At 42.0% G+C, this 21950-nt stretch overlaps 1 long non-coding RNA gene across 1 annotated transcript in view; it reads left to right on the top strand.

Moving 5' to 3' along the window:
• LOC146007019 (uncharacterized) overlaps window positions 1-21950 on the top strand; it is a 318388-nt gene that overhangs the window by 283082 nt on the left and 13356 nt on the right. The window lies entirely within an intron of this gene.

Raw genomic sequence — 21950 nt, 5'->3', positions numbered from 1 at the left:
CATGGATTTACATATGAATAAAGGGTTCAGTATATTAAATGCTTAGGACAGTGGTTCCCAAACTGTGTGCCTAGGCACCCTGGGGTGCCTCAGGACACTTGCAGGGGTGCCTTGGGTTGATGGAACAGGATCAATTCATATTATTTATGGTCAATGTACCAGGCAAAACCAGTGCTTGTGACTGCCAATCATAGCATATGTAGACAAATAGAAGCAAATCCTGTCCCTCACCAGATAACTGTGACATATATACACAATGCACTTCATTTAATCTTTTTTTTCTGAATTTCTCGATAAGAAGCATTTCGCCTAGGGGTGCCTTGAAAATATTTTGATGCTCTAGGGCGCCGTGATTCAAAAAAGTTTGGGAACCCCTGGCTTAGGAGATAAATGATAAATTCTATATTATATCCTCATCAAGCAGATAATACACCTCTCTGTATAATACATAATTCCAGATGTAAACTTGCTGTGCCAAGCGTACTTTAAAGTGTATAAGTAGCTGTATTACTTCCATGAATATCCCTTAAAAGAAAACTCATTAAAATGAATGTTATTTCATTTAAATCATTTAAGGAATATATAAGTATGACCGATGTTTGGGTGCCGCTGGTCAGTAAACGGACAGTGGCATCTGAATAATGAAATCCCAAATAAATACTTTGTAGCTTATAGAAGAAATACATATATTAATAGCTAAAATGCAATGTTCTTTGTTTCCTAAAATAGGACCGTCATTTTAATTGTCTCTGGTCTCCCTGTTTAGGTGTGGTGCCGGCACTCCGGTTAACAATTAATGATAATTATACCAATATTTTTTTTTTCTATAAGAGTGCACTTGTAGATTAAAAGTTCCTTACTTTATAAGTATTGGTTGTGACCCAATGGGTATACTCACGTAGGGCGTTAGCGTGTCTTATGCCTATGCTGGGGTGACCGTTTAAATATAATTGGTTCCTGCCATGCAGGAATCAGCGTCTGCAGTTAGGCTGTCGTCTCTGCACCGAATGGCCGCTGGAATGGTTGGTGTGCCAGGTACCACTTGGTGGGTTTCAAATGCCCAATATACATAATGCTCACTTTTTTTTTTACATAGGTCGACATGGACACTGTATAAGTGTACCGCATCCCTTGCACTCTAGACACTATTATATTCCATGTCCACTGGGATGGTAGTGTGCCAGGTGCAAGGGCTGCGGTACACTTATACAGTGTCCATGTCTACTTTCTGACCTGTTGACATTTTAAAATTGGTATTCTGAATGTAGGTAAATCATACTGAACCCCTGGGCATTATGTATAAGTTGTGATTTGAATGTGGGCATTATATGTATAAGCAGCACTGCTACTGTGGGCATTATATGTGTAAGTGGTGCTACTACTGTGTAGTGCAGGGATGCGGAACCTTCGGCCCTCCAGCTATTGTTGAACTGCATATCTCAGCATGCCCTGCAACCATTTTAGCATGGCCAAATAGCAAAACTGTAGCAGGGCATCCTGGGATGTGTAGTTCAACAGCTGGAGGGCCGAAGGTTCCCCATCCCTGGTGTAGTGTAATGTGAATAAGAGGCACTATGTGCTTTGTAATGTGAATAACATTGTGCTACTGTGTGGCATAATTTCAAATTGGGGTACTATTCTGTGGCCACACCCCTTACATGTGAAACCACACGTCTTTTGATGAGCGCTGTCCATTTGTAAAGTAAGGGAGGGCACCGAACACCCTAGCACAGGCCCTGTATATACACCTTTTTCTTTCACAGGGAGTAACTATACATCCTGTGACAATAGTGCAGGAAGCATCCATAAAATACTTGGATTGGCGGTTTTGTCTTTCATAATACTTCCGGCTTATAAACGGAAACTAACTTTAGTGCAGGTGTCTGCTGCAGAATAAAGCAGAGTTACTACACCAGATTATACTAGCTCTTGAGTGACATAAGCTAATGTCACTGTATTCATTCGCTTAGTCACTCTTGAAAACCTGAGAGTCCAGTGATTCATGGACTCATCTCATCACTCTCATGTTAGTGTATTCCCCACAGACAGACAGCTCCACAGCTGTTATGCACAATTAAGAATGTGACATTTCTGTTTAGGCAATAGAGGACTCCTGTGCGTATTAGTTACCAGATCAATCTGTGCAGCAGAGTGAAAGGGTAGCCTCACTAATGTGTCTCATTCATGCCAGAAAAAATGCTGAGTAAGGGAACAAGACACAGACATTCATTGTTACTAGACAATATTCTACAATCATTACTGTATCTGCATACCTCCCAACTGGCCAGCTTTTTACAGGACAGTCCTATGTTTTTGGGAATTCGGTATGAATTCCCGACAGTCAAAATCCCGACAGGGTCAAAATCCTGACATTTAAAATCCCGACAGGGTCAAAATCCCGACATTGTCAAAATCCCGACATATAGAATGTACAGGTGAAACAGTCTACATGACTTTCGGTCGACAGGTGCGAGGTCGACATGGGTTTTTTCACAGTTTTTTGACCCGAATGTTAACACAGTCGACATGGACACAAGTGAACTGCAGCCCCTCGCATCGCTCGCTTCGCTTGCCATGCTTCGGGCACGGTGCCTTGCTACGCTCGGCACACTATTTTATTCTCCCACCACGCCGTAGTGGATGGTAGGGCATGAAATACCGCCTGTCGGCACATGTCGGTTCAAAAAACTGTGAAAAAACCCATGTCGACCTCGCACCTGTCGACCGAAAGGCATGTAGACTTTTTCACTTGTACATTCTATATGTCGGGATTTTGACCTTGTCGGGATTTTAAATGTCGGGATTTTAAATGTCGGGATTTTGACCCATTCGGGATTTTGACTGCATCCCGTTTTTGGGACTGTCCTGCAGTGTCCCTGTAGTGGTGGTAGGGGGGGGGGGGCAGTTGGGCATTACCCCCTGCCACTTGCTGCTTTACTCAAGCAGAGCAGTAGTGAAAACGCTGTGCGCTGTTCACTGAGACAGAGGGCATGTCCAGCAGCTAATGAGCACTGGCCATGCCCCTGCAGCGATTGTGGTCATTCTGCAAAGTCATGCCTGGTTTCCTGAAGGGCTATAAGCCTGGTCTTTTAAGAACTATTAAAGAACCATCTTTTCCAGGACAGTTTTTCTATATAATCCATACAAAGATATGCCATTTCTGAAAGCAGCGTTTTCACACACCTTTTTTAGAGACCAGAAATTGCGGCAAGATTCTACCAACTTTGTCCTCAAAGTCACATCAGTCAATTTTTGCCAATGAAATTCAATAAAAGAGATAAGTATATGGAGGGTGTACACCAGAACAGGGGGGACCAGCAAACAGAGCAATATAATGTGCGTTTAAGTGTGTATTTATTATACAGGTTGAGTATCCCCTATACGAAATGCTCGGGACCATGAGCATTCCGGATAGGGGAATTTTTCTGTTTTTGGAATAATTTTTTTCAGGTATACTTACCTGTCCCCTGATGGTGTCCGTTGGTCCCTCGGCGTCCACAGCAGGCCTCCGGCATCTTCTCTAGGTCTCCAGCGGTCCCAGGAATGCATTGCGCGAGTGTGCGCGCGCACCGGTGACGTCACCGGCGCGTGCGCACACTCGCGCAATGCATTCCTGGGACCGCTGGAGAAGATTCCGGAGGCCTGCAGTGGACGCCCGGGGACTTGGTCAGTATGAAAAGAGGGTTAGGGGGGTTAAAAAAAATAAAAAAAAAAATTCGAATGATTCCAAAAACCACGGTTTTTGGAATAATTCGGATAAGGGATGCACGGATACAGGATACTCAACCTGTAATAACAATTCAGACCATGAGAAGGTGCGCCAGCTTCAGTTATGACTTAACTATCTATAGGCCTAATTCAGAGATGAATGCAAACCTGATAGTTTGCTCACATCTACGATGCTTGTTGACCTTTGCATGTGACAAAAGGTTACAGTGCTCCTTAGCCCTTTGGGAGTGGTAAGGTTCTGTGACTGCCAGCATTACAGAAAGTGGGGGGCCCATTTTCTGGGTGTGCTGATGCCAGTGGCTGGGGGTTGCTCAGATGTCTGATAATGAAAATTATATGATGCTGCGTTTTTCATGCACAGCAGCAGATCACAGAAACGGTCAGGAGGTTTTTTCTTTACACAAGACACCTCCTGTGACATATGCATATTTGTGCAGAGCAGACTGTATTCTGCATCCATTTCTCAATCAGACCCTACATTTGTTATATGAAATCAGATGCCACCCTGATTAGTATTGCCAAGAGAAACAGTATATCCTTAACCCTTTGAGTGCCAACATCTCTGTGATAGAATATCCACTAAAATGCCAGCATTGCTCACATTTGTTATATAAATTCAAATAAAAAAAGTCTAAAAATATTTTAATATAAACATTACAGGTCCTTATGAAGAATAAAAATGTTTGCTCTCCAATTCTCACAACTATTTTGACAAATTCACTTGGCACTCAAAGGGTTAATATGTTAAACTTTCTCTTCACCTTTAATTCTCTTACATTACATCAGGTTTGATGAGTCGCTCAAATTGGTCTGGGAGATCATCAGTGGTAATGAATCTTGGATCTACCACCAAACCCCGAGACCCAGGGGACCTCAGTTGGTGGTGCATCACCACAGAAGTTCACACTCAAGCACACTATGGGCAAGCAAATGGTGGCTGTTATTGTGGCCAAGACTGGTCATATAGCTACTGTGCCACTTGTGTAGCAGCATACCATCACTGGGCCAGATACGCCAAGCAATGCCTGCCACAAATGCTGGAAGCCATTTCCATGGGCCGTCCAAGAACTTGGTAGTGGTGTACTTCATCACAATAATGCACTTGCCTACAAGTCTGGGAAACTTCTGGTCCATGAACGTGTGTGGCAGATTCGGTCAAGGTCGTTAACAAAATTATGAAAATCACATATTGGCCCCTCCCTTCCCAACGGACCAGCAATTTGTGTATTATCTCCACATCCTGCCCATTTCTCTAGTAATAAAATCAAAACAACATCAATCGGGCGCAACAACACTACCTAAGCTCCGCTAATCAGTCTCCACACCAATCTGCATTGGCTATATATAAAAGAATGTGCTATGGCTGCTCCCAAAGGCAATTCTGGAAATTGCCACTTGAAAATCGAAATTTAATTAGGAGTTAACAATCAATTAGTTATATGTGTATAAAAATATATACTGAAGTATATCTAACTCAAAAGAGAGCGCCACACATCTGAATAGTATTTCAAAAACTTCATATAAAAATGTATTCCTTTCTTTTCATTTTTTTCTTTTCTATATAATACATTTTTATATGAAGTTTTTGAAATACTATTCAGATGTGTGGCGCTCTCTTTTGAGTTAGATATACTTCAGTATATATTTTTATATACATATAACTAATTGATTGTTAACTCCTAATTAAATTTCAATTTCTCTAGTAGGTGGGATGGATGCTGGAGATCAACACACTATTATGGGATTCTAGGGAGCTACCAGAATAACCTGTAAATGGCCGTAGAGTGTCTAGATCTGGCCATGATCTCAACAATCCATGGCCGTTCTTGGCAAAACGAGCCCGACAGCTTTTAAAGTCAGGCCTGTTCTGTCGATCTGCCTCTTCAATGCTGTCGGGCAAGACAGCATTGAATAGACAGCATTGAATAGGCACACCGTTGGAAATAGCGGCGGGGATTGAATATCCCCCTATATATCAAATAAAAGAAGTGTTTATGACACCATCACACAAATTAAATATAATTGTTACTACTATAAATTACTGTATATTTATGATATAGAGAGTACTTATGCTGAAGTATGTCACAAAGTTATTACACTGTAAAAATCGAACCCACTTTGCTGGGAAATTTGAATAAAAACAGATAAAAATTAGATATTTAAGCATTGGGGCCCAAATGGGATGCATTGGGGCGTGGCCTAGCATCGTCTCTGACCAAGAAATCCAGGCTGACTGCTTAAGCGCTGCCGAGTGTAACCAATCCTATGGTATTTGTGCGTGCAGCACTTACGTCATGTTATCTATCTTCGGTGTCTAGTACCGCCTTGTGGGGTACGCGATTCCTGCCTGCAGTATTGTTTGTTATGTGTTTTTGTTATTAAAACTTTTTAAAACAGATTCATGCACTATGGAGCCCTCTTTCTCATTACTACTATAGAAACCACCTGCGGGATTTGTGCTGCCAAGTATAAGTTGGAACTGGAGTGCTAAAAAAGACCTTTACAGGAGATTAATTGCGCACCGATTTTGTAATATATGATATATATATATATTAATTTATTTATATTGACAACACTTGCATATTTATAATAATGTTAGATTGTCATGAGGCTATGCAAATATCACAACAACTTAGATCAGATAATATGTTGTTATATTTAGGTCATTGTGTATGTATGATGAAATTATCCAGCTTTTCGATTTCTGTGGAGGGAAATTACATCACATGCGCCACTTGCAGCCAGTGAAAGTACCCAGGAATGGTTTTTTCAGCTTGCTCGTCTCCTAATACATAACTTCCCAATCTACAAACACTAACGGCTTGTTCTGGCATCTGATCTCTGCTGCAGAGAGAAATAAGCGGAGATTTCCTCCTGAAGACGGCACACAAACAGATGTTTAGTAAAAAAGGATCAAATCAGGCAGAGATTTACTGTTGGAAATATAGCAGGAATTTCCTGCTGAGCTCTGCAAATCTACAGCGGACGAGAAGCCCTAGTCCTTGTGCTGAGCCGGTGTCTTGTGGCTTTTCAGCTTGCGTGCAGCCGTAAGAGCTGTAGTGTAAGCGCTGATGCTGTTTCCTGTTTATATCCTGTCAGAAGCCAGCACATCAGAAGGAATTCCTGCCCAGAGCGGGACACAGATAGGAATTGCTACAGGAAGCAGAATTTTTAACTATTTGGAGAGAAGGGCACAGTCGGCTCGGATCAGGATGTACGGGGGTTTCGTGGTTTCCTTTTAAAAATAAGGCACAGCATTGATGTTAATGAAGTGATTTATGCACAACCTGGTGTGAGATAATACGTCTCCCATTCATCCATCATTACAGCAGCACAGGTGTGGTGGAGCCAGGATCTTCCTGGTGGCTGGCCAACATCATTTAGTAATTGAATACATCCTGCAGGATTAAGTAAACCCTGTTAATAACCATAGAGCCATAATTCATAGGTTATCCCAATAACACTAGAATAAGGCAACTAAATTCTAACTACACCCCCCCCCCCCCCTTCTAGCCAGACTTCAATAACCCAGTTCTATTCATAACTATAGAGCTGGGCACATGGAGTGCTAAATTTGTTCACTTATTGGACTTAAATTGCTGCATTGTTGCAACATCACCAAACACAAATATTGCTGAAAACCTCTCCCATGATTATGCCACGCCTCCCAAAGGTGCCCAGGCCCCGTCCAGCTGAGCTCTCTATGGCCCTGATCATGCTAACAGGATTGAGCTGCCTGTGCTCCTTATAAGCATTAGTTTATTACAACTTAAATGTTAAATAAATTAACAAATTCTCCCTAGTGCACGTACACACTAATGTAAATATTATTTTCAAATGTTAAACATGTATTTTCTCCACCAATTCAGCCGTTTTTCTATAAATGCCACACTGGAACAACATAGTGACCAAGATCCATCAAAGAGGTACTGGAGTAGTAAACCCCTTTTTTGGTGTGCCCCCTGAGCCTAAAATGGGAAATTTCTGTGTGAAAAAGCACTGATTCTTTATAAACTTCAGCATCAATGGGGTTACCCCGCGCATGTACCCCCAATTATGCCCTTTTCTTGCAGACTGTTCCATGCAGCTTCAAAATTACACACTCTGGGATAACGCGCAGGTAAATACTCGCTAACTAAAACACTCCGACCCTGTATCTAGCCATTGGTGAATATGTTGGTAAGGTTTATCTTGTTTTTGTACATTTTTCTTTCGATTTTTCATGAATATTTGTTACAGAGATACTTGGTAGAAGCTGCAAATAACTAGAGAACCATTTAGTGTTATTGATTATACTTATTTGAAATTAGCCCTAATTATATTAATAATATATATAGATATAGTTTTGTGTTTTTATTGCACTGCATCAGGGAAGCAGCTGCAACAGTGGATCCTGATTGGCTGGTGGCCAGTGCTACATTTGAAATGGAGCTGGGGCTTTATTTTTATGGCTGCCCATCTAATAGTAAGTGCCTTCTACATACTCCCTACACCCATCGTGATTTTTGTTCCTCACACACAACCACTCTCACTGCTCTACTACCTCCCTCCGTCACTGTTCCCAGCATACTCCCTCACTGCTCTGACTCCCATCATGCCACACTGCTCCCGAAAGTCAGCCTCACTTGGTGCTCTCTACACCCGCTCTTACTGCTCCTCACACTGACCCTACCACAGATGGTAAAAGGAAACTTGCGATAAATCTACTATTCCGCCTAATGCAGACATGGTAGAATAAGCCCATAATGTTCAGATCCAGAATGGCCACCAAGCACTGTTAACACCTGCACACACAGATTAGTATTAGATCAAGACTTTTAGCACACAGAATGCCCCGCTCAAGACCAGTAAATAATGATTTCCGATGTCCCTGTGATTTATTAGTTTAGACATTTTGCAGAGAACTGTAATCATACACAACAAGCTAAACATGCTGCCATCTCATACAGATCATCTTTCACTGGTACTGGCCCAAAGGGGAAACAACTGCTAATGTCTCAGTAAGGCATTTTTCATCTATGAGGCGAGTAATGCATCAATTTTCCACACATCGTACCCTTGACAATAGCGTATACTTCGTTGCACAGAGAACCATTGCTGGACAGTTTGTGCATTCTAAGACAGCTGTAGGAATGAAGAAACGGATGTTCTAGCCATAAAATGACTGGATAACTGCCACGGCCATTCAAGCAGAAAAATTAATTTGTCAGTCCATGGGGTCTGCATAGAACATCTTGCTTGAAGTTGCTCTGTACATGCTCAATAAATGAGCGTATGCATATACAAGTGCGAAGGATCAAGGGCATTGTAATTAGAGGTAAATGGTGTTACAGCTGTGCAAATATTGCTACCTATTAGGAGGCATATCTTTGCACCGAGAATAGGGAATGTATAAGTATATACTGGTGATGATGACTTCTAGTAAATTCAATCTTCTCAAATTAAAGTAACAGTTGTGATCATCAGGAGAGCATGTTTGTCTGTATATAAGACAATAAATACCCTATGCGCTTCAAGACAATTCCCATCTTACTTCAGTACAAGAACGTATTATCCATTACAGAATGTATACTGTATTAGTCTCTTCCTGTATAACCGCTATTCATCACGTCTGATCACTTAATACACTGGAGATCAAACACTACATGGGGGATGGGGTTGGACGATTGAGTTACCAGCACATTTCCTCCTTGAATCAACTACAGATTGGAATGAAATGCATTTGTTTAAAAAGAGAGGAAGAAAGAGGAAATGGCGTACTGAGGAGATGAAACCAAAATACATTTCCATCTTTAATATATGATACATGTGTTCTATTTATCCATTTACTGTAACATTAATATACAGATATGCCATTCATTTCAAGTGACCGTATAGGGAAAATCATCTATTAGCATATAACTCTGCTCTCGAAGATTTCAGAACTATTTAAAACACAATTAATAGGGAACAATCATTTCCACCATCTTATGGAGGTAGTGGCAAGGCTGCTCTGTCTGATTGGTGCATGTAGTACAACCTTGGTGCTAAAGGAGTATTGTGTTATCCAGTGTATGTATGAGCATGTGTATTGCTGATTGTATGACTAACAACTGAAAACATACTAAATACTCTATGTAGTTAAACATGGGATGCAGTTATAATCCCGGCTGTCATAATTCCAGAACTCACACACCAAAAATGCCACAATCCCAACAGTAAGTATGCCAGCGCGGGTTATGGTTAGGCTATGGGATGGGGCGAAGGTTAGGCTGCAGGAATGAGGGTTGGTTTTAGGCACTTAGAAGGTAGGTTAGGCAGTGGGGTACAAGGGTTAGGGCTAGGCACTAACTGGAAGAGTTAGGTATTTTGACCACCGGTATATCGGATGTATCCCTTATTTATGAATTGGCTATTTATATAGTACACATACACTCATCCACATTAGCCCTTCCCCTAATAATGCCAGTATATTTTTGCAGGGAGAACTCACAATCTCCACACTATTGGGGCCATAGTGATAATCAAACCCAAGAGCTGTGAGGCAGTAATGCTAGCCAGGATGCCAACCATGCTGCTCATATGCATTCTCTCAAAATCACAGAAAAAAACAAACCTTGAGCCAGATTATATATGCACTAAACTGTCACCATCTAATAAGTAGCACATAAGTTGCCTACTTTTACAGTCATCTCTCCAGGAGACTGCTTGCAGTGACTGGGTGGCACAGTCAGTCACTAGGCCCTGCCCCCAAATGTTATTTCTCACAGGTACAATGGGAGGGGCTAAATAAAGCGTAATTAGCATCATTGAGTCCCCCCACGACCATCGAATGATGTGGAATGTGCACACATATCTAAGTGACTCTCTGGTCACTTAGATTTGCATGCACCCTCGGGAGGAAGTGCTCAAACCCCCCGCCCCCGGCAAAGCATGGTCGTGACTATCCGCTGCTGACCCATGCCCCCTGGCATGTACCCGACATGTGCACATGCGTAGAAATGACCTTGTGCATACACCCTCCATTGGTCCCAGTGTGAATGTTCTGGTCTGTGCGAATGGACCAGAGTAACCCCCAAAGAGTAAGAAGTAACAAAGCATAAATACATAAAATAGATAAAACCCATCCCAATATGCAAATGTATATACATGTACGAGTAAGTCACCAGATTGCACACTTCTTTCATCATGCACTCCTACAATTGAAGACACACAGGTATAACAGACTAAAGGCCCATACACATTGGCTGATTTTGAGCTGGAAGCCGCTCACTTATCGTCTGAGCTACTTTCAGCTCAAAAGCCGCTGAGTACGTATGGCCTGAGCGCTGATGCCGCTCATCTGCTGGTATTACCAGCAGATGAGCAACAGGGTGGATGGATTTCCATAGCGTCCTGCTATGGAAAGCCATCCACCCCCGGGAGTATTGCTTGGAAGGGTGAAAATTGCTTAGTGTGTATGTACTGAGCGATTTTCTGCCCAGCGATTTCCCCATAATCACTGTGCATACATGCTGGGCAAAAATACCCAGTGTGTATGCACCTTAAGGGTGAGAAATTAATGAAGGGAGGGGGCTGATGAATTAGGCCTGCACTTATATATGCATTCAGTCTTTCCTAAAACAGTGATTTTTGCAAGGTTGTAGCAACCATACAGTACACATCTAAATCCATGTGATCCACGCTGCCTCTCTTAATTTGGGAAGGTAGATTTCACTAACTGGAGTCTCTCACTAGAAAGTGTTCTCAGACTTTAACTTGGCAGCTGTTCAGGTACGCTATGTCACTAATCCTTGTCAAGCATTTCGAGCCTGACTCATAATTTATCCATTATATGCAATTTTTGTGGGTGGAAAACTCAGGGTCCAGTTTATTTCGGGTCAAATCATGTTCCTAGACCTGGCCAGCAGTGAAAGAAGAGAGCTTGTGTCATGCACAATCTTTAGATTATAAGTCATTTAACTGGAAACCAAAACTGCCCAAAATACCGCCCTGTGCAGTGTGACAAGAGGGTTTAAGCGATTTTCCTGCATTGCTTTTGTGCGGTGGATTTAGAATACATCAACGTGAAACAAACTAAATGGGTGATTAGAGGAATATCCTACAGTGACTTGGGTTAGTATATATATATATATATATATATATATATATATATATATATATATATATACACACACACATACACACACACACACACACACACACACATACATATATATAGATAGATAGGTGAGAGAGACCTCCAGAGCACCCCACAGGGTGACCCCAAAAGGATAGGTGGCACTCGGAAGGCTTTGAATTTAATATATTAAATAGCAGGTACAAGAAATGTCATGTCGACGTTTCAAAGCCCAAGTGGCTTTTTCTTCAGGACGTGTGTCTTGTTAAGGTGCATAAAGTGCTGTGCTATGCACCTTAACAAGACACACGTCTTGAAGAAAAAGCCACTTGGGCTTTGAAACGTCGACATGACATTTCTTGTACCTGCTATTTAATATATAAAATTTGGATATCATCCCAGCCTTTCGAGTGCCGCCTATCCTTTTGGGGTCACCCTGTGGGGAGCTCTGGAGGTCCTTCTCTACATATCGATATGAGGAAGGAACCAGGGCACTTTCAACATTATCGACGAGAGTGCCGACCAATCTACTAAACATATATATAGTACTTGTGTATTATCAAGGTGCCCGGCTACGCTGCCTTTCAGCGTAGGCTAAGCTACGTTGGCAGCATAGCCCAACGGCTGCCTAGCGTAGTGACTACGTGGGAGCCCTGTGTAGTCAGCATAGTGTCCCAGTCAGGCAGCTAGTCACTGTACTGTCCCTGAGAGCTGCAGCTCTGTCCCCGGCAATCCTAGTGAGCACCTCTCACACAGCGTCGTCACCCGCATGATCCCCTCTCCTGCACAAAGGGAGGGTGCGGCCGCAGGTGCGTCTCATGCACAATAAAGGAGGCATTTGCCAATGCCTCCATTTGAAACCCCCACTATCCACGCCAGCCTGAAGCACAGCAAGCATAGTGAGTTCCGCAAGGGGACGCCTTACGCATCCTCCCGACCTTTTCATACCCCCACTATCCACGTCGGCATGGAGTTGATTTTATAAAGTGTGGCGAGCAGACGCGGATTACTTTACATGTATTCCGCGTGTGCTCACCACGCTTTGGGCTCGGTGGCTCGCTGTGCTCTCCACACTTTATAACTCCACACCAACGTGGATAGTGTGGGGATGGACGCGTAACGCGTCCCCTAGCCACGCTTCGGACTGGCATGGATAGTGGGGGTGTTTCAGGAACACAATCACACCTGTCATGTCAGCCAGGTTAAAATGGTCAATGGTTCACACACAATGTAATAAGCGTTGACTGACTACGCAAGCTCCGGCTGCCCGTGAATGGGTGGGAACACGACGCTGATACTAACAGGGACGCCTGACTGACTATGCTAACCACGTAAGCTCCGGCTAGCCGCGAACACTACAGTACGCTGACTACGCTGGCCACGGAAACACTACGCCTATTCTGACAGGGATGCTACGCTGACTACGTAACTGCCACAACACTGGTAATTGGCACTCATGCTGCTTGCTTAAAGATGACAGTGATCCATAATCATTTCAACATTTCGGTATTTATTAATACCATCTTGTAAATACATAAAACAACTCACCTTAAATAAGTAACCACCATGTGAAAACAGAGAAGCGCTGACTGCAGAGCGCCGCACCCGCCACTGATTACAGGGGTGGGGTGCCGCTCAGAGCGTCAGGGCGCCTGGTGACGTCATCTGACACACAGTCAGCCACCGTAACATACAAATACGTACAGTTTATCAAAAGATCACGGACACTTTGTATATAATCACATACAAATAATAAACATACAAAAAAAGCAATAATAACTAGCCATACTTTGTATATCTGCAAAATCGCTACATGAAACAAACATCTATTAGCACATGTCGACAAGATCAACACATCACATCCCGGCATGTGTAATAGCGAAAATCTGCTTACAAGAGCTTATGGCAAAAACTTGATCTAAAGCATGCAAAGCAATAACATAGAATGCGCTGAAAATAAAACGATACAAATCTCAATGCCTACCATTATAGAAAACATGACAGCAACAGATTCTCATTCCATCCCTTGGGGCTAATGGTGTTAAGGTGATTAATCCAAAAGCTTTCACGTTTAATTAGTGCTAAATTGCGGTCACCACTACGTCTTAGTTGTGCCACCCAATCTATCATTCTATATTTCAGGCTAGTAAGGGGATGTTTAAATTGGGCAAAATGCCTGGCTACAGGCTGTTCACTTGAACTACAAGACAGGGCAGATTTGATAGATGATCAATGCGCTGCCACGCGATCTTTAAATTTGCATTGGGTCTTAGGGACACAAGATCTGATACACTGTGTGAGTGCTATTGCAATCCAGGTGATATTTAATTTTATGCACTTTCCCTGTATGCGGATGAAAAAAAACTCATCCCCGCCGATAAGATGCTTGCTTGCATGTATTGCATTGACACCTAAAACAGCCGGGTTTCTTTTTCAGAAAAGAGGCAGTAGACGGTGGTTTGCCCACACCTGTAACGTCTGATTTTCTCTTAAAACATGGCATAATAGTATGCTCTTGTAGACCCAAAGAGTTGTCAGTCTTCATCAAGGGCCATGATTTTTTAATCACTCTAATAACAGACTCAGACTGACTGTTATATTTGGATACAAAAGGAAATCTTTTGGCAAGAGATTTGTTAGCATTACATTGTCACAAAAGATTGTTTCTAGGTATCGACAGGGCTTTGATTTTATTCTTCATGAGTATATCTCTGTCGTAACCGCGCTGGCAGAATTTGTCGATCAGCACGTCAATCTGTGTGCTTGCTACAATGGGGTCACTATTAATCCTGCAGGTACGGATCATTTGTGAATATGGCAATCCGAGCTTAAGCCTGTCAGTGTGACAACTGGTTCTATGTAAAAAGGTATTCCTATCAGTTAACTTTGAGAATACTGTGGACGTTAAATTGGTACCACAGCAGGAAACCAATACGTCAAGGTAATTAAACTGATGTTGATCCATCACCATAGTCAACTTAACTGAACTGTCAGAAGAGTTGTGATGGTCAATCAGGTCCATCAATGCTTGCTGGGGGCCCCTCCAAATTAAATAAATCATCGATAAAGCGTGAATAGAAAATAATCTGTGAACTGATATTCGGGTCAGAAAAGAAAATGTCTTCCTCCACTCCAAATATAAAACAGTTAGCATAACTCGGTGCCATAGAACTGCCCATGGCACACCCGGAGACCTGTAAATAATAAGAACCATCAAACGAAAAATAATTTTTTGTTAGAACAAAAGCATGCAATTGTAACAAAAATTAGATGTTTGTTTCATGTAGCGATTTTGCAGATATACAAAGTATGGCTAGTTATTATTTTTTATTACTTATTACTTTTTTGTATGTTTATTATTTGTATGTGATTATATACAAAGTGTCCGTGATCTTTTGATAAACTGTATGTATTTGTATGTTACGGTGGCTGACTTTTTGTCAGATGATGTCACCAGGCTTCCTGACGCTCTGAGCGGCACCCCGCCCCTGTAATCAGTGGCGGGTGCGGTGCTCTGCAGTCAGCGTGTCTCTGTTTTCACATGGTGGTTACTTATTTAAGGTGAGTTGTTTTATGTATTTTCATATCCCGAAGACGGTATTAATAAATACCGAAACGTTAAAATGATTATGGATCACTGTCGTCTTTAAGCAAGCAGCGTGAGTGCCACTTACCAGTGTTGTATGTGGAGTGGTCTGGGGTGACTTGGACAAGCTCATGGGGGCACCCGCTCAAGTATTCTGCGATTCAGCGAGTGCCGGACATTGCTACTATATATATATATATATATATATATATATATATATATATATATATATAGATTATAAACGCTGGTTGGTCCGGCACTCCGAATGACAAAGTTAACTGGCTCCGGTGCCCTCACTTGGGGGATAATACAGCAGACAGGGGTGCGGCACTCAGATACGATCAAAGATCAGGAGACGTTATTTGACAACGTTTCAGTTTTATTTAAAAACTGTTTTCAAGTCTGACAAACATTGATACAATACATGAATTTATAAAGACTGACAAACATACCTCTAGTGCAGAGTACCGTGCGCACGGAGAGAGCCCGGCCCCCCACCCGGCGTCGGCATTGAGTGATGACGTCATGCCGCTGGACGGCTCCGATACACGGAGTCATAGCAACGGGGGACGCTTACCCACCAACCTGGGAGCGGAGAATACAAAAAATACAACAAGTGTAAACGAATGAGCAGAAATGCATAATATACATTACAATATGCTGCTGAAAGCTGCTAATCAAGCAAAAATAATTCGAATGATATAATCAAATTTATAGTGAAACAGACAACAGTTAGATGATGTCTTAACCAAAAGTTGACAGTACCAGAAAGAATAGGGAATACACAACAATAAAATACTTAGAATGACAGTTTAAAGTAATAAGCTGCTGGATTCTCGAGAGAATCGACAGGGTTTAAAGAAAAGATGAAAAAGAAATGGATTCATTCAGTCCCTTAGGGTGTATAACATCGAGGAGGGCAATCCATCTTGTCTCACACTGCAAGAGTTTGGCAGCTCTGTTGCCGCCGCGTATTGATGGGACTACCGTGTCGATCATCCTGTAACGTAAGGTGGTTATTGGATGACGAAGTTGCGCAAAATGTCTTGCGACTGGTTGGTCGCTTGAGCCACTAATAAGAGCATTTTTAATGGCAGAACGGTGTGCCGCCATGCGCTCCTTAAATTTCCTTGCAGTTTTGCCTATATACGTGAGGCCACACGGACACAAAATTTGATCAACTACATGTGTAGAATTACAGTCTAATCTGTGTCTGATGAAGATTTTTTTACCTGTATGAGGGTGCTGAAAGCTGTCACCAGCCAATAAAAACTGGCAGGTGACACAGCCACAGCGGATACAGCCTTTTCTATTAGTGGTCAGAAAAGATGCAGAGGTGGAAGAGGTAGTTTTAGTGGGTTTGTATTTGGACATGTCCGTTTTTACCAACCAATCTCGCAGATTTTTGCCTCTGGAGTAACAGGGCATGAGTTTGGAACCTAGTAGTCCTAATTGATTGTCAGTGGCCACTATGGGCCAATGATGTTTGACCATTTTTGTCAAGGCAGTGGATTTGCTGTTATAATGATTGACCCATGGGAATCGATGTTCCTTGGGATCGATGTTTGTATTTTTAGGGAGAAGAAGTGTCTTACGGTCAAGTTGTAATACTTTATCTTTATCTGCAAGAAGTTGAGAACGGGCATAACCTCTCTCTTGAAACTTGAGGATGAGGAGATCAAGTTGTTCCATGGCTTTTTTAGTATCGCTATTGATGCGGACTATACGCAGCATCTGCGAGTATGGCAGACCGCGTATAGCTGCACGCGGGTGGCAACTGGATGCTTGTAGTAACAGATTCCTGTCAGTCGGTTTGACATATAATGAGGTACATAATTTGCCGCAAACCAATTCAATTTTTACGTCTAAAAAATTGATACAATTTTTGCTCATGGAGTAGGTAAATTTGATGGGATGTTGACTAGCATTGTGAGAGGATAGCAATTGTTCAAATGCAGATTGGGGACCGTCCCAGATCACAAACAGGTCGTCTATATATCTATAAAACGCCATTAAATGTTGTTTGATCTGGGGATTGTTGTAGAATAATAGGTCTTCTACCATAAACATGGCTACATTAGCGTAGCTCAGAGCTGAGCTCGATCCCATGGCACACCCCTGTGTCTGAAGGAAAAATTGGTTATCATAGATAAAGAAATTATTGGTTAGGATCAGTTCTAATAATTTCAAATACAATTCGATATGCTGCAAAGGAAGTTCACTCTTTTTAATCAGGAAGTCACGCATAGCATGTAAACCAAAAGAATGTGGTATTGACGTATATAAGCTCACAACATCAACACTAATTAACCAACAAGAATCTGGCAATAAATCAAAATGCTGTAGCTTAGACAGAAAGGTGCCAGTGTCCAACAAAAAGCTTGGTTCGCTTTGAATCAATGGCTGTATGACTGAGTCCAGGAATACAGATGTGGGCTGAAGGAGTGATCCCCGTGCCGCTATAATGGGGCGGCCGGGGGGCTTTTGGGCATTTTTATGAATTTTAGGGATCGTGTAAAACAGGGGTACAAGTGGGTACGATGGAAGAAGTAGATCAAAGATTTCTTGTGATATAAATTTAGCGTCTAAACAGTCCTGTAATACAGGTTTTAATGCTTTGATGCATTTGTTGGTTGGATCCCCTGGTAATTTCTTATACACGATTTCATCTGCCAATTGTCTTTCAGCCTCGCTCTTGTAGTCCTGTATGTCTTGCAGCACAATCCCGCCACCTTTGTCCGCAGAGCGGATGACAAGGGTGATGTTATTAGATAGGGAATGAAGCGCTTCTCTTTCTAGAGGTGTCAGATTTAAATGATGTTGCTCATCTGTTTTCTCGATGGTCTCTGTGTCTTCTTCCAGCCGTCTCATAAATGTCTTTATGCTGGCATTTGTAGATTGGGGTTCAAAGGTAGACTTTTGGCGGAATTGTGCCAATTGATGTGGGACATTTGGTCGAGTAGTGTTGGTTGGAGGGTGTGTACTGAAGAATTCTTTTAGTTTTAGCTTGCGATGTAATGCATGCCTTTCAATTTTGCCTTGGAAGGAATTGTATGTTACTGTTGGTACGAACGTAAGTCCTTTTTCTAGCAAGCTTTTTTCACTGCTAGACAGGTCGTGAGAGGAAAGATTGAATATTACGGTTTCCTTGGTTTTGGAGGTTTCCCTGCCCTTCCTCTGCCTGCAGTTTTGCTTGCTCCTTCTGGTGTATCTGCGTTTTTTCCTGCCCGAATTGATCGGGTAGCTACCCCTAAAGGGTGAACACCAGGGTTATTGATATCTTGTTCATTTGCAGAGCTTCCTGATTCTTGTGAACTGTCGGTATCAAATCGGTTAAATTTTTTATTACTTCTTCTGAAAAAGGGTCTTTTACGGTCCTGAGGATTTCTGTCTGAAAGCCACTTGTATACCGTGTGGCGTTCATAATCCAATTCTACCTTGACCAACTTTTCTTTCTTGAATTTAATCAATTCTTTTTTATATGTAGATACTTGAATTTGAAGCTTCTCCAACCATTTAGTTTCTTCATCGGCTTCTAGCGTGGGAAGATACTTTGTCTCAAATTCATTGATTTTTTTGTTAATATTTTCCAGTTCTTTTGTAGACTGATCAATGACCAAGACAATCAGGTCTAATGAACACTTATTAAGTATTGCAGTCCATTTTTTACAAAATGCTGGATCATACCTGCCAATTGTGGGGCAGTTGCGCACCCTAAAGCCTCTAGGGATTTTCTTGGCTTTATAGTAATCACTTAAAGAAAGACAGTGTAGATGAAAGTCTACTTCTTTCTTCTTCAGTTTTATCCAGTCTCGATATATAGACTCATTAGAAGCTGCCTCTGCTTCATCATTGATTCCTTTTTCATATACAATGGCCTCCACTTCTGTTTCAGAATAAGTGAAGGTATCTCCTGCATAAAAATGCATGTGTGAAAATTCTGCTCCTCCCTCAGCCATAATTGCTGGGGGTTAATTTGTTACTCCGCTGTGCAAACACCCGAAAAGTGTCCAGTGTGATACGAACCAAAGAGATGATCCGCAAAGTGACAGCAAAAGAGTTCTTGAAAGTGTAATTTATACACCACAGGACAGTTTGTAATCCAATTTGAAAAGCGCTGGGTGCCTTGGACAGGAACACTCACTCTCCGGTGTCTATTCCAATATAAACGCTGGTTGGTCCGGCACTCCGAATGACAAAGTTAACTGGCTCCGGTGCCCTCACTTGGGGGATAATACAGCAGACAGGGGTGCGGCACTCAGATACGATCAAAGATCAGGAGACGTTATATGACAACGTTTCAGTTTTATTTAAAAACTGTTTTCAAGTCTGACAAACATTGATACAATACATGAATTTATAAAGACTGACAAACATACCTCTAGTGCAGAGTACCGTGCGCACGGAGAGAGCCCGGCCCCCCACCCGGCGTCGGCATTGAGTGATGACGTCATGCCGCTGGACGGCTCCGATACACGGAGTCATAGCAACGGGGGACGCTTACCCACCAACCTGGGAGCGGAGAATACAAAAAATACAACAAGTGTAAACGAATGAGCAGAAATGCATAATATACATTACAATATGCTGCTGAAAGCTGCTAATCAAGCAAAAATAATTCGAATGATATAATCAAATTTATAGTGAAACAGACAACAGTTAGATGATGTCTTAACCAAAAGTTGACAGTACCAGAAAGAATAGGGAATACACAACAATAAAATACTTAGAATGACAGTTTAAAGTAATAAGCTGCTGGATTCTCGAGAGAATCGACAGGGTTTAAAGAAAAGATGAAAAAGAAATGGATTCATTCAGTCCCTTAGGGTGTATAACATCGAGGAGGGCAATCCATCTTGTCTCACACTGCAAGAGTTTGGCAGCTCTGTTGCCGCCGCGTATTGATGGGACTACCGTGTCGATCATCCTGTAACGTAAGGTGGTTATTGGATGACGAAGTTGCGCAAAATGTCTTGCGACTGGTTGGTCGCTTGAGCCACTAATAAGAGCATTTTTAATGGCAGAACGGTGTGCCGCCATGCGCTCCTTAAATTTCCTTGCAGTTTTGCCTATATACGTGAGGCCACACGGACACAAAATTTGATAAACTACATGTGTAGAATTACAGTCTAATCTGTGTCTGATGAAGATTTTTTTACCTGTATGAGGGTGCTGAAAGCTGTCACCAGCCAATAAAAACTGGCAGGTGACACAGCCACAGCGGATACAGCCTTTTCTATTAGTGGTCAGAAAAGATGCAGAGGTGGAAGAGGTAGTTTTAGTGGGTTTGTATTTGGACATGTCCGTTTTTACCAACCAATCTCGCAGATTTTTGCCTCTGGAGTAACAGGGCATGAGTTTGGAACCTAGTAGTCCTAATTGATTGTCAGTGGCCACTATGGGCCAATGATTTTTGACCATTTTTGTCAAGGCAGTGGATTTGCTGTTATAATGATTGACCCATGGGAATCGATGTTCCTTGGGATCGATGTTTGTATTTTTAGGGAGAAGAAGTGTCTTACGGTCAAGTTGTAATACTTTATCTTTATCTGCAAGAAGTTGAGAACGGGCATAACCTCTCTCTTGAAACTTGAGGATGAGGAGATCAAGTTGTTCCATGGCTTTTTTAGTATCGCTATTGATGCGGACTATACGCAGCATCTGCGAGTATGGCAGACCGCGTATAGCTGCACGCGGGTGGCAACTGGATGCTTGTAGTAACAGATTCCTGTCAGTCGATTTGACATATAATGAGGTACATAATTTGCCGCAAACCAATTCAATTTTTACCCCTGTTTTACACGATCCCTAAAATTCATAAAAATGCCCAAAAGCCCCCCGGCCGCCCCATTATAGCGGCACGGGGATCACTCCTTCAGCCCACATCTGTATTCCTGGACTCAGTCATACAGCCATTGATTCAAAGCGAACCAAGCTTTTTGTTGGACACTGGCACCTTTCTGTCTAAGCTACAGCATTTTGATTTATTGCCAGATTCTTGTTGGTTAATTAGTGTTGATGTTGTGAGCTTATATACGTCAATACCACATTCTTTTGGTTTACATGCTATGCGTGACTTCCTGATTAAAAAGAGTGAACTTCCTTTGCAGCATATCGAATTGTATTTGAAATTATTAGAACTGATCCTAACCAATAATTTCTTTATCTATGATAACCAATTTTTCCTTCAGACACAGGGGTGTGCCATGGGATCGAGCTCAGCTCCGAGCTACGCTAATGTAGCCATGTTTATGGTAGAAGACCTATTATTCTACAACAATCCCCAGATCAAACAACATTTAATGGCGTTTTATAGATATATAGACGACCTGTTTGTGATCTGGGACGGTCCCCAATCTGCATTTGAACAATTGCTATCCTCTCACAATGCTAGTCAACATCCCATCAAATTTACCTACTCCATGAGCAAAAATTGTATCAATTTTTTAGACGTAAAAATTGAATTGGTTTGCGGCAAATTATGTACCTCATTATATGTCAAACCGACTGACAGGAATCTGTTACTACAAGCATCCA

This window comes from Crinia signifera, chromosome 6 (genome assembly GCF_055691185.1).
Source record: "Crinia signifera chromosome 6, ASM5569118v1, whole genome shotgun sequence".
In the NCBI taxonomy this organism is placed as follows: Eukaryota; Metazoa; Chordata; class Amphibia; order Anura; family Myobatrachidae; genus Crinia; species Crinia signifera.
This window is presented reverse-complemented; position numbering and strand designations above follow the sequence as displayed.